This window comes from Salmo salar, chromosome 12 (genome assembly GCF_965601325.2).
Source record: "Salmo salar chromosome 12, fSalSal1, whole genome shotgun sequence".
NCBI lineage: Eukaryota > Metazoa > Chordata > Actinopteri > Salmoniformes > Salmonidae > Salmo > Salmo salar.
The window spans coordinates 13820056-13830000 of NC_138302.1; the positions used below are offsets into that span (position 1 = coordinate 13820056).

The following is a 9945-nucleotide window of genomic DNA, read 5'->3' on the forward strand; positions in this document are numbered from 1 at the left end:
TGGTTTATTGGTTTACTGGTTTACTGGTTTATTGGTTTACTGGTTTATAGGTTTACTGGTTTACAGGTTTACTGGTTTATTGGTTTACTGGTTTACTGGTGTATTGGTTTACTGGTTTACTGGTTTATTGGTTTACTGGTTTACTGGTTTATTGGTTTACTGGTTTACTGGTGTATTGGTTTACTGGTTTACTGGTTTATTGGTTTACTGGTTTACTGGTGTATTGGTTTACTGGTTTACTGGTTTATTGGTTTACTGGTTTACTGGCTCAACAAGCTCAACACACAGGGCGTTTTCCAACATTGCAGCAGGGCAGATAACCATCTCAGGGAAAGAGAATGCTCTGTCTCTCTCTTCATCTCTCTCTTTCTCCCTATCACTCTCACTGTATATTTCTCACAAGGGAAAGCTGGTTGTTGGGGGGGTGGGGGGGTGGTTTGATGTGATGCTGCCACCGTACCATCTGTGTGATGCAGCATGACAACATGAACGTGATTGGTCAAGAATCTCAAGCTCTGAGTGTTCTGAATTTGGTCATTTATAGAGTGGTATCTTAGATGACAGTTGTGTTTGGAGATGTTAGCTCAGCAATGTGACCATGTTTCAGTTGGAAAAACAACAATCTGTTTATATAAAAAAACAACTCTTCTTCTTTCAACATAACATTTGTGTGTTTATTATATGACTGTCTAAATGAGTCCGAGACGTGCTAATGGTTAGTTTGGCTGTCTGTAAGTAAATGGGCAGGTTGTAGGTTGATTCTGGAGAGCGGTTGGATATCGTGCACCGCAGCACACCGGGCAGCTGTGATCCAGATTACTGCCAGGCAGTGGTCCCGTGTGGGCAGGATTTAAATCCAATCCCCAAGCCCAACCCTCATGTAAGTTGAGAAGAAGTTATTTTTTTCGTCTCAGTCGCTCTGCAAGAAAGGACTCTCTATCTACCTCTATTGTCCGCAAGCACAACAAACTCTCTACTGGGGTTTATTCACTAGGAACCAAACAGAACCAAACAGAATGAAACTGGAAAGGACCTACCTGAATTTGTCCAAAATAAATGTTTGCTTCCTTTGCTAAACGTTTTGCCACTGTGTGACTATTGAATACACCCCTGGTGTGTATCATGTTCCATAAGAAGGAACCTCTATCTACCTCTATGGTGTGTACCTGCAGGCTGAACGACTGGCGTGATGAAGGACGCCACTACTGTTCCTGTCTCCTGGAGCGTGTGCAGAACTAGCTGTGAGACACAGACCCTTACTGCAACATCCTGTAAGAACACGCGTCACTTCCTGTCTATGGATCCAAATCTACTCCATGGTTGTATCCCCTTGTTCTTGACCTGTGCATCCCTCCTCTCCTCTCCCAGGATGTGATCCCCAACAGTGGGGTGCTACTGGAGGATGCTCTGCTACAGTATCTGGATGGCAGGTGGAGACGGCTCCACCTTCAGGTCACAAAGAGTTATGCAGTCCAGAGCCACGGCTCTGAAGAGGAGAAGAAGAAACAGTCCAATGGGAAGGTTGGTGGGTTCAGTTTCAGTTATTAAATTGGTTCTAAGGGGGGTGTGTGTGTGTGTGTGTGTGTGTGTGTGTGTGTGTGTGTGTGGTGGCTGGGAGCGCACGAGGGATGTGGTTCTGTCTGGCTGTCACACCTGTACCTCCATCCTGGTGGACAACATGTGTCAGCACATCACAGGTACTTCATAACAGCTTTATAACACCCCTATAACAACTTTATAGTGAGATTGTAGGTAGTCGTTAGTCGGTACACAACACACTGTTAAACCAAGTTAAGATACCAACTTTATAACAGCTTTATAACACATTTATTACACCTTTATAGCAACTTGTAACACCGTTATAATACCTTTATAATACCTTATAATACCTTTATAACTGCTTTTAATACCTGTATAATACCTGTATAATACCTGTATAAAACCTTATAATAGCTCATAATACCTTTATAATACCTTTATAACTGCTTATAATACCTGTATAATACCTGTATAATGCCTTAATAATAGCTTATAATAGCTTTATAATAACTTTATAAGAAAGTCAAATCAAAGCTTTTAGATTTTTAAAGTGCTTTGTATTGAAAACATAATTAACTGCTGACATGTAAAATGCACTTTGAGATTGATGCACTTTGAGATTTTTCTTGTATAACGAAAGCGCTTTACAAACCTTATGATTATTAGGAATCTGATTATTCTTTTTTAGAAAGAACGTCACTGTGCTTGCTTAGCCACACCTCCTATTTTTTAATTCCCATTTTTCAGGGGATGCTGCAGCAGCCTCAGGACCCCTACTTCCCACATCTATGAAGATACCGCTGGTTCACTCCCAAATATTCTGTGTTATATGTGCAATTCCTTATCACGCCACACATGGGCGCTACAGTTCATCTCTTTTGAGTCTGTATTACAAAAATCGTCAAGCAGTTTTATTTTAACTTTTTATTTCACCTTTATTTAACCAGGTAGGCTAGTTGAGAACAAGTTCTCATTTACAACTGTGCCCTGGCCAAGATAAAGCACAGCAGTTCGACACATACAACAACACAGAGTTACACATGGAATAAACAAACATACAGTCAATAATATGGTGGAACAAGCTCCCTCACGACGCCAGGACAGCGGAGTCAATCACCACCTTCCGGAGACACCTGAAACCCCACCTCTTTAAGGAATACCTGGGATAGGATTAAGTAATCCTTCTAACCCCCCCCCCCCCCCCCAAAAAAAAAGATATAGATTTACTATTGTAAAGTGGTTGTTCCACTGGATATCATAAGGTGATTGCACCAATTTGTAAGTCGCTCTGGATAAGAGCGTCTGCTATATGACGTAAATGTAAATGTAAAATGACCTGGAGCCAGTGGGTTTGGCGACGAGTATGAAGCGAGGGCCAGCCAACGAGAGCATACAGGTCGCAGTGGTGGGTAATATATGGGACTTTGGTGACAAAACGGATGGCACTGTGATAGACTGCATCCAATTTGTTGAGTAGAGTGTTGGAGGCTATTTTATAAATGACATCGCCGAAGTCGAGGATCGGTAGGATAGTCAGTTTTACGAGGGTATGTTTGGCGGCGTGAGCGAAGGAGGCTTTGTTGCAAAATAGGAAGCCGATTCTAGATTTCATTTTGGTTTGGAGATGCTTAATGTGAGTCTGGAAGGAGAGTTTACAGTCTAACCAGACACCTAGATATTTGTAGATATCCACGTATTCAAAGTCAGAGCCGTCCAGAGTAGTGATGCTGGATGGGCGGGCAGGTGCAGGCAGCGATCAGTTGAAGAGCATGCATTTAGTTTTACTTGCATTTAAGAGCAGTTGGAGGTGACGGAAGGAGAGTTGTATGTCATTGAAGCTCGTCTGGAGGTTAGTTAACACAGTGTCCAAAGAAGGGCCAGATGTATACAGAATGGTGTATCTAGTTGTACCACAGTTGAATCTAGTTGCCTTCCCCTGGCCTACAGGGGGCGTCTTCTTTCGATATTTCGCATGAGCTGCACCAAGAGCTGCACCAAGGGAAGGGTGGATCTCTCTCTCTCTCTCTCTCTCTCTCTCTCTCTCTCTCTCTCTCTCTCTCTCCCTCTGATTAGTCTGCAGGTATTTTCAGCCTGTGTTTCTTATTGGATTAACACCAACACACTTCATAGTAATCATTTAACACCACAGTCAGCAGACACACACACACACACACACACACACAGAGTCTGGACGCAGCACCACTACCCGTCACACTCTCTTTCTCTCTCCTCTGTCTTTCTCTCTTCTCCCCTCTCCTTCTGATATAATGTGATTAGTGTAGTTGATCCGCTGAGGTTTAGCTGACTTACCTCCCTCTCTCTCGCTCTCTCTGTCTCTCTCTGTCTCTCTCTCTCTCTCTCTCTCTCTGTCTCTCTCTCTGTCTCTCTCACTCTTTCTTCTATCTCTCTCTGTCTCCCACACAAGTGATATTCTCAGTGTCTGACTCACCCTACTCTTCTGACCCAGCTAATCTCCCACTCTAGGGGGAGGAGAGGGGAGGCGACAGGGAGAGAGACACGGGGACAGAGGAGAGAGAGAGAGATAGAGAAACAGAGAGAGAGAGGGACGGAAAACACTGGGAAGAGAGGCAGACGAATAAAGAATGAAGGAATAACGGAAAGAAGGGAGCGAGGGAGAGTGAGGGAGAGAAAGAGGGAGGGAAACAACAGAGGAACAGACAAGATGAAGATGAAGATGAAGAAAAATCGATAACGGGAACGGTTTTTGGACAACCTGCCAGACGGAGAGACAGAGAGGACTACAGACTACAGTCTGAAGGTCAACACTCTGAGATAACTGGTAGATATCTGTTCGATCTAGAGATAGTTTTAGTCCACCTATTACGCCATCGTTGACTTGAATGGGGAGGCCTGTTCTATAGATTATATTTCCAGGGTAGATTATTATTATTATGGGTGCCTACCAACTGTAGCTTACAGGGCTAACTAGTAAGCAACACAACAATAATAGTAATTTTTTTTTTCACCTTTATTTAACCAGGTAAGGTAGTTGAGAACATGTTCTCATTTACAACTGCGACCTGGCCAAGATAAAGCAAAGCAGTGCGACACAAACAACAACACAGTTACACATGGAATAAACAAGCGTACAGTCAATAACACAGTAGAACAAATAGAAAGTCTATATACAGTGTGTGCAAATGGCGTGAGGAGGTAAGGCAATAAATAGGCCATAGTAGCAAAGTAATTACAATTTAGCAGATTAACACTGGAGTGATAGATGAGCAGATGATGATGTGCAAGTAGAGATACTGGTGTGCAAAAGAGCAGAAAAGTAAATTAAAACAATATGGGGATGAGGTAGGTAGATTGGGTGGGCTATTTACAGATGGACTATGTACAGCTGTTCAGATAGCTGATGTTTAAAGTTACTGAGGGAAATATAAGTCTCCAGCTTCAGCGATTTTTGCAATTCGTTCCAGTCACTGGCAGCAGAGAACTGGAAGGAAAGGCGGCCAAAGGAGGTGTTGGCTTTGGGGATGACCAGTGAGATATACCTGCTGGAGCGCGTGCTACGGGTGGGTGTTGCTATAGTGACCAGTGAGCTGAGATAAGGCAGAGCTTTACCTAGCATAGACTTATAGATGACCTGGAGCCAGTGGGTCTGGCGACGAATATGTAGTGAGGGCCAGCCGACTAGAGCATAAAGGTCTCAGTGGTGGGTGGTATAAGGGGCTTTGGTAACAAAACGGATGGCAATGTGATAGACTGTATCCAGTTTGCTGAGTAGAGTATTGGAAGCAATTTTGAAAATGACATTGCCGAAGTCGAGGATCGGTAGGATAGTCAGTTTTACTAGGGTAAGTTTCCAGATTTGATTTTGGATTGGAGATGTTTAATATGAGTCTGGAAGGAGAGTTTACAGTCTAACCAGACACCTAGGTATTCGTAGTTGTCCACATATTCTAGGTCAGAACCGTCCAGAGTAGTGACGCTAGTCGGCCAGGCGGGTGCGGGCAGCGAACGGTTGAAAAGCATGCATTTGGTTTTACTAGCATTTACGAGCAGTTGGAGGCCATGAAAGTAGTGTTGTATGTCATTGAAGCTCGTTTGGAGGACAGTTAACACAGTGTCCAAAGAAGGGCCAGATGTATACAGAATGGTGTCGTCTGCGTAGAGGTGGATCAAGGAATCACCAGCAGCAAGAGCGACAACATTGATATATACAGGGATATATACCACCATAGAGACTGCCGTCGGTCCAGACAATAGGCCCTCCGATTTGACACACTGAACTCTGTCTGCGAAGTAGTTGGTGAACCAGGCGAGGCAGTCATTTGAGAAACCAAGGCTATTGAGTCTTCCGATAAGAATGTGGTGATTGACAGAGTCGAAAGCCTTGGCCAGGTCGATGAAGACGGCTGAACAGTACTGTCTTTTATCGATGTCGTTTAGTACCTTGAGTGTGGCTGAGGTGCATCCGTGACCAGCTCGGAAATGGGATTGCACAGCGGAGAAGGTACGGTTGGATTCGAAATGGTCAGTGATCTGTTTGTTAACTTGGCTTTCGAAGACTTTAGAAAGGCAGGGCAGGATAGATATAGGTCTATAACAGTTTGGGTCTAGAGTGTCACCCCTTTGAAGAGGGGGATGACGGCAGCTCTCCAATCTTTAGGGATCTCGGACGATACGAAAGAGAGGTTGAACAGACTGGCAATAGGGGTTGCAACAATGGCGGAGGATAATTTTAGAAAGAGGATCCAGATTGTCTAGCCCAGCTGATTTGTACGGGTCCAGGTTTTGCAGCTCTTTCAGAACATCTGCTATCTGGATTTGGGTGAAGGAGAAGCTGGGAAGGCTCGGGCAAGTAGCTGCGGGGGGTGCGGAGCTGTTGGCCGGGGTCGGGGTAGCCAGGCGGAAAGCATGGCCAGCCGTAGAGAAATGCTTATTGAAATTGTTGATTATCATGGATTTATCGGTGGTAACCCTGTTACCTAGCCTCAGTGCAGTGGGCAGCTGGGATGAGGTGCTCTTGTTCTCCATGGACTTTACAGTGTCCCAAAACTGTTTTAAAAAGCTAGCATTTGCTTTCCTGACTGACTGCGTGTATTGCTTCCTGACTTCCCTGAACAGTTGCATATCGCGGGGACCATTCGATGCTATTGCAGTCCGCCACAGGATGTTTTTGTGCTGGTCAAGGGCAGTCAGGTCTGGAGTGAACCAAGGGCTATATCTGTTCTTAGTTCTACATTTTTTGAAAGGGGCATGCTTATTTAATAACTTTTAATGAACGACCAGGCATCCTCGACTGACGGGATGAGGTCAATATCCTTCCAGGATACCCGGGCCAGGTCGATTAGAACGGCCTGCTCGCTGAAGTGTTTTAGGGAGCGTTTGACAGTGATGAGGGGTGGTCGTTTGACCGCGGACCCATTAGCAGATGCAGGCAATGAGTCAGTGATCGCTGATTGAAAACAGCAGAGGTGTATTTGGAGGGCAAGTTGGTCAGGATAATATCTATGAGGGTGCCCATGTTTACGGATTTAGGGTTGCACCTGATGGGTTCCTTGATGCTTTGTGTGAGATTGAGGGCATCTAGCTTAGATTGTAGGACTGCCGGGGTGTTAAGCATATCCCAGTTTCGGTCACCTAACAGATCGAACTCTGAAGATAGATGAGAGGCAATCAATTCACATATGGTGTCCAGGGCACAGCTGGGAGCTGAGGGGGGTCTATAACAGGTGGCAACAGTGAGAGACTTGTTTCTGGAGAGATTACATTTTAAAATTAGAAGCTCGAACTGTTTGGGCATAGACCTGGAAAGTATGACAGAGCTTTGCAAGCTATCTCTGCAGTAGATTGCAACTCCTCCCCCTTTGGCAGTTCAACCTTGATGGAAAATGTTGTATTCGGGTATGGAAATCTCAGAATTTTTGGTGGCCTTCCTAAGCCAGGATTCAGACACGGCAAGGACATCAGGCTTGGCGGAGTGTGCTAAAGCAGTGAGTAAAACAAACTTAGGGAGGAGGCTTCTGATGTTAACATACATGAAACCAAGGCTTTTTTGATTACAGAAGTCAACAAATGAGAGTCCCTGGGGACATGCAGGGCCTGGGTTAACCTCTACATCACCCGAGGAACAGAGGAGGAGTAGGATGAGGGTATGGCTAAAGGCTATCAAAACTGGTCGTCTAGTGCGTTGGGGACAGAGAATAAAAGGAGCAGATTTCTGGGTGTGGTAGAATGGATTCAGGGCATAATGTGCAGACAGGGGTATGGTGGGGTGCGGGTACAGTGGAGGTAAGCCACTGAGTGATGATAAGAGAGGTTGCATCTCTGGACACGCTGGTTATACTGGGTGAGGTCACCGCATGTGTGCGAGGTGGGACAAAGGAGGTATCTGAGGCATTTAGAGTGGGACTATGGGCTCCGCAGTAAACTAAACCAATGATAACTATCCTAAACAACAGTATACAAGGCATATTGACATTTGAGAGAGACATAAAGCGAGGCATAAAGCAATCACAGGTGTTGATTGGGAGAGCTAGCTAAGACAACAACAGCTAATCAGCTAAGACAACAACAACAGATAAAATGGCGATGAATGGGCAGAGAGGGTCGGTTAACTACACACAGCCTGAGTTCGGGGTTGGGGCCGACAGATAAATAAAAAATAAATGAAGTGGAATACCGTGATAAATGAACAGTCCAGCAGGCATCAGCTATGTAGCCAAGTGATCATAGGGTCCAGTGAACAGCAATAGATGGAACAGGGAAGCCGCGGGGTAGTCATTACTACGCTAGCATGTGGGAGACACAGCGTTTAAAGTTAGCAGGCTGGGGTAAGTAGAAGCGTCTGCCCCGACGTCCGGCAAAGGCCGGTTGAAGGCACAGCGTATGGAATAACGTCTTGACAAAAGGTCCGGGCCATATGGCGAAAGAGGTATTGTAGTTGCAGTAATTTCGTTTGCTATCCGGGAGATGCGCCTGGCTCGCGGCTAACTGGTGCTAGCTCCGGGGCAGGGGCATTAGCCACTACAGCCACTCGGTAGCAGCTCGCTAGCAATGATGATTCGATGCAAAGGTCCAGAGCTTACATCAAGAATACGGTGGAGTAGTGGATTCTAGCCGTGTTGGGGTAGAGTCCGAGAGGCATCAGGTGAGTAGCCGGGTGATCACAGAGTAGGCCGGGAGGTGGGCCTGGCTCAGGGCTAGCTTCGGGGCTGGGTCACTCGGTGGCAGCTAGCTAGCTGTGATGATCAGGAGTAATGGTCTAGGGTTTATGGCAGGAATCCGGCGTTGTAGTGGAGAAAAACAGTCCAAGGCTGGTAGGTATCCAGGCTAAAAAACGGCTGGTGCCTGTGCAGAAGGTAAAGGCCACTAGCAGTGGCTAACAATGACTAAATAGCTAGTAACTAATTAGCTGGTTAGCTTCTCATGGCTAGCTCCTGATGGAGGTTCTGGCTATAACGTCTAAATATTGGATCCGTGTCACATTGAGTGAGGCGGGTTACCGGAAGGTATATTGAATTTAAAAATGGAAAAGAGATTGAAAAATATATTGAAATATATACAAAAAAGATGAAAAATACAAAAAGTAAACGAGCGGACGACAAATCACGTCTGCACTGCTACGCCATCTTGGGAAAAAAAAATATATATATATATATATATATATATATATTTTTTTTTTGGAGCAGTATATATATACTGCTCAAAAAAATAAAGGGAACACTTAAACAACACAATGTAACTCCAAGTCAATCACACTTCTGTGAAATCAAACTGTCCACTTAGGAAGCAACACTGATTGACAATACATTTCACATGCTGTTGTGCAAATGGAATAGACAACAGGTGGAAATTATAGGCAATTAGCAAGACACCCCCAATAAAGGAGTGGTTCTGCAGGTGGGGACCACAGACCACTTTTCAGTTCCTATGCTTCCTGGCTGATGTTTTGGTCACTTTTGAATGCTGGCGGTGCTTTCACTCTAGTGGTAGCATGAGACGGAGTCTACAACCCACACAAGTGGCTCAGGTAGTGCAGCTCATCCAGGATGGCACATCAATGCGAAATGTGGCAAGAAGGTTTGCTGTGTCTGTCAGCGTAGTGTCCAGAGAATGGAGGCGCTACCAGGAGACAGGCCAGTACATCAGGAGACGTGGAGGAGGCCGTAGGAGGGCAACAACCCAGCAGCAGGACCGCTACCTCCGCCTTTGTGCAAGGAGGAGCAGGAGAAGCACTGCCAGAGCCCTGCAAAATGACCTCCAGCAGGCCACAAATGTGCATGTGTCTGCTCAAACGGTCAGAAACAGACTCCATGAGGGTGGTATGAGGGCCCGACGTCCACAGGTGGGGGTTGTGCTTACAGCCCAACACCGTGCAGGACGTTTGGCATTTGCTAGAGAACACCAAGATTGGCAAATTCGCCACTGGCGCCC

At 45.5% G+C, this 9945-nt stretch overlaps 1 protein-coding gene across 1 annotated transcript in view; it reads left to right on the top strand.

Annotated features, from left to right (window-relative positions):
- The first annotated feature begins 3946 nt into the window (after window positions 1–3946).
- Window positions 3947–9945, top strand: part of LOC106564233 (nucleoredoxin-like protein 1) — a 10930-nt gene continuing 4931 nt past the window's right edge. Inside the window, exon 1 of the mRNA XM_082958606.1 lies at window positions 3947–4339. The gene's annotated coding sequence lies outside the window, so the exon portion shown is untranslated. The remainder of the gene's footprint in view (window positions 4340–9945) is intronic.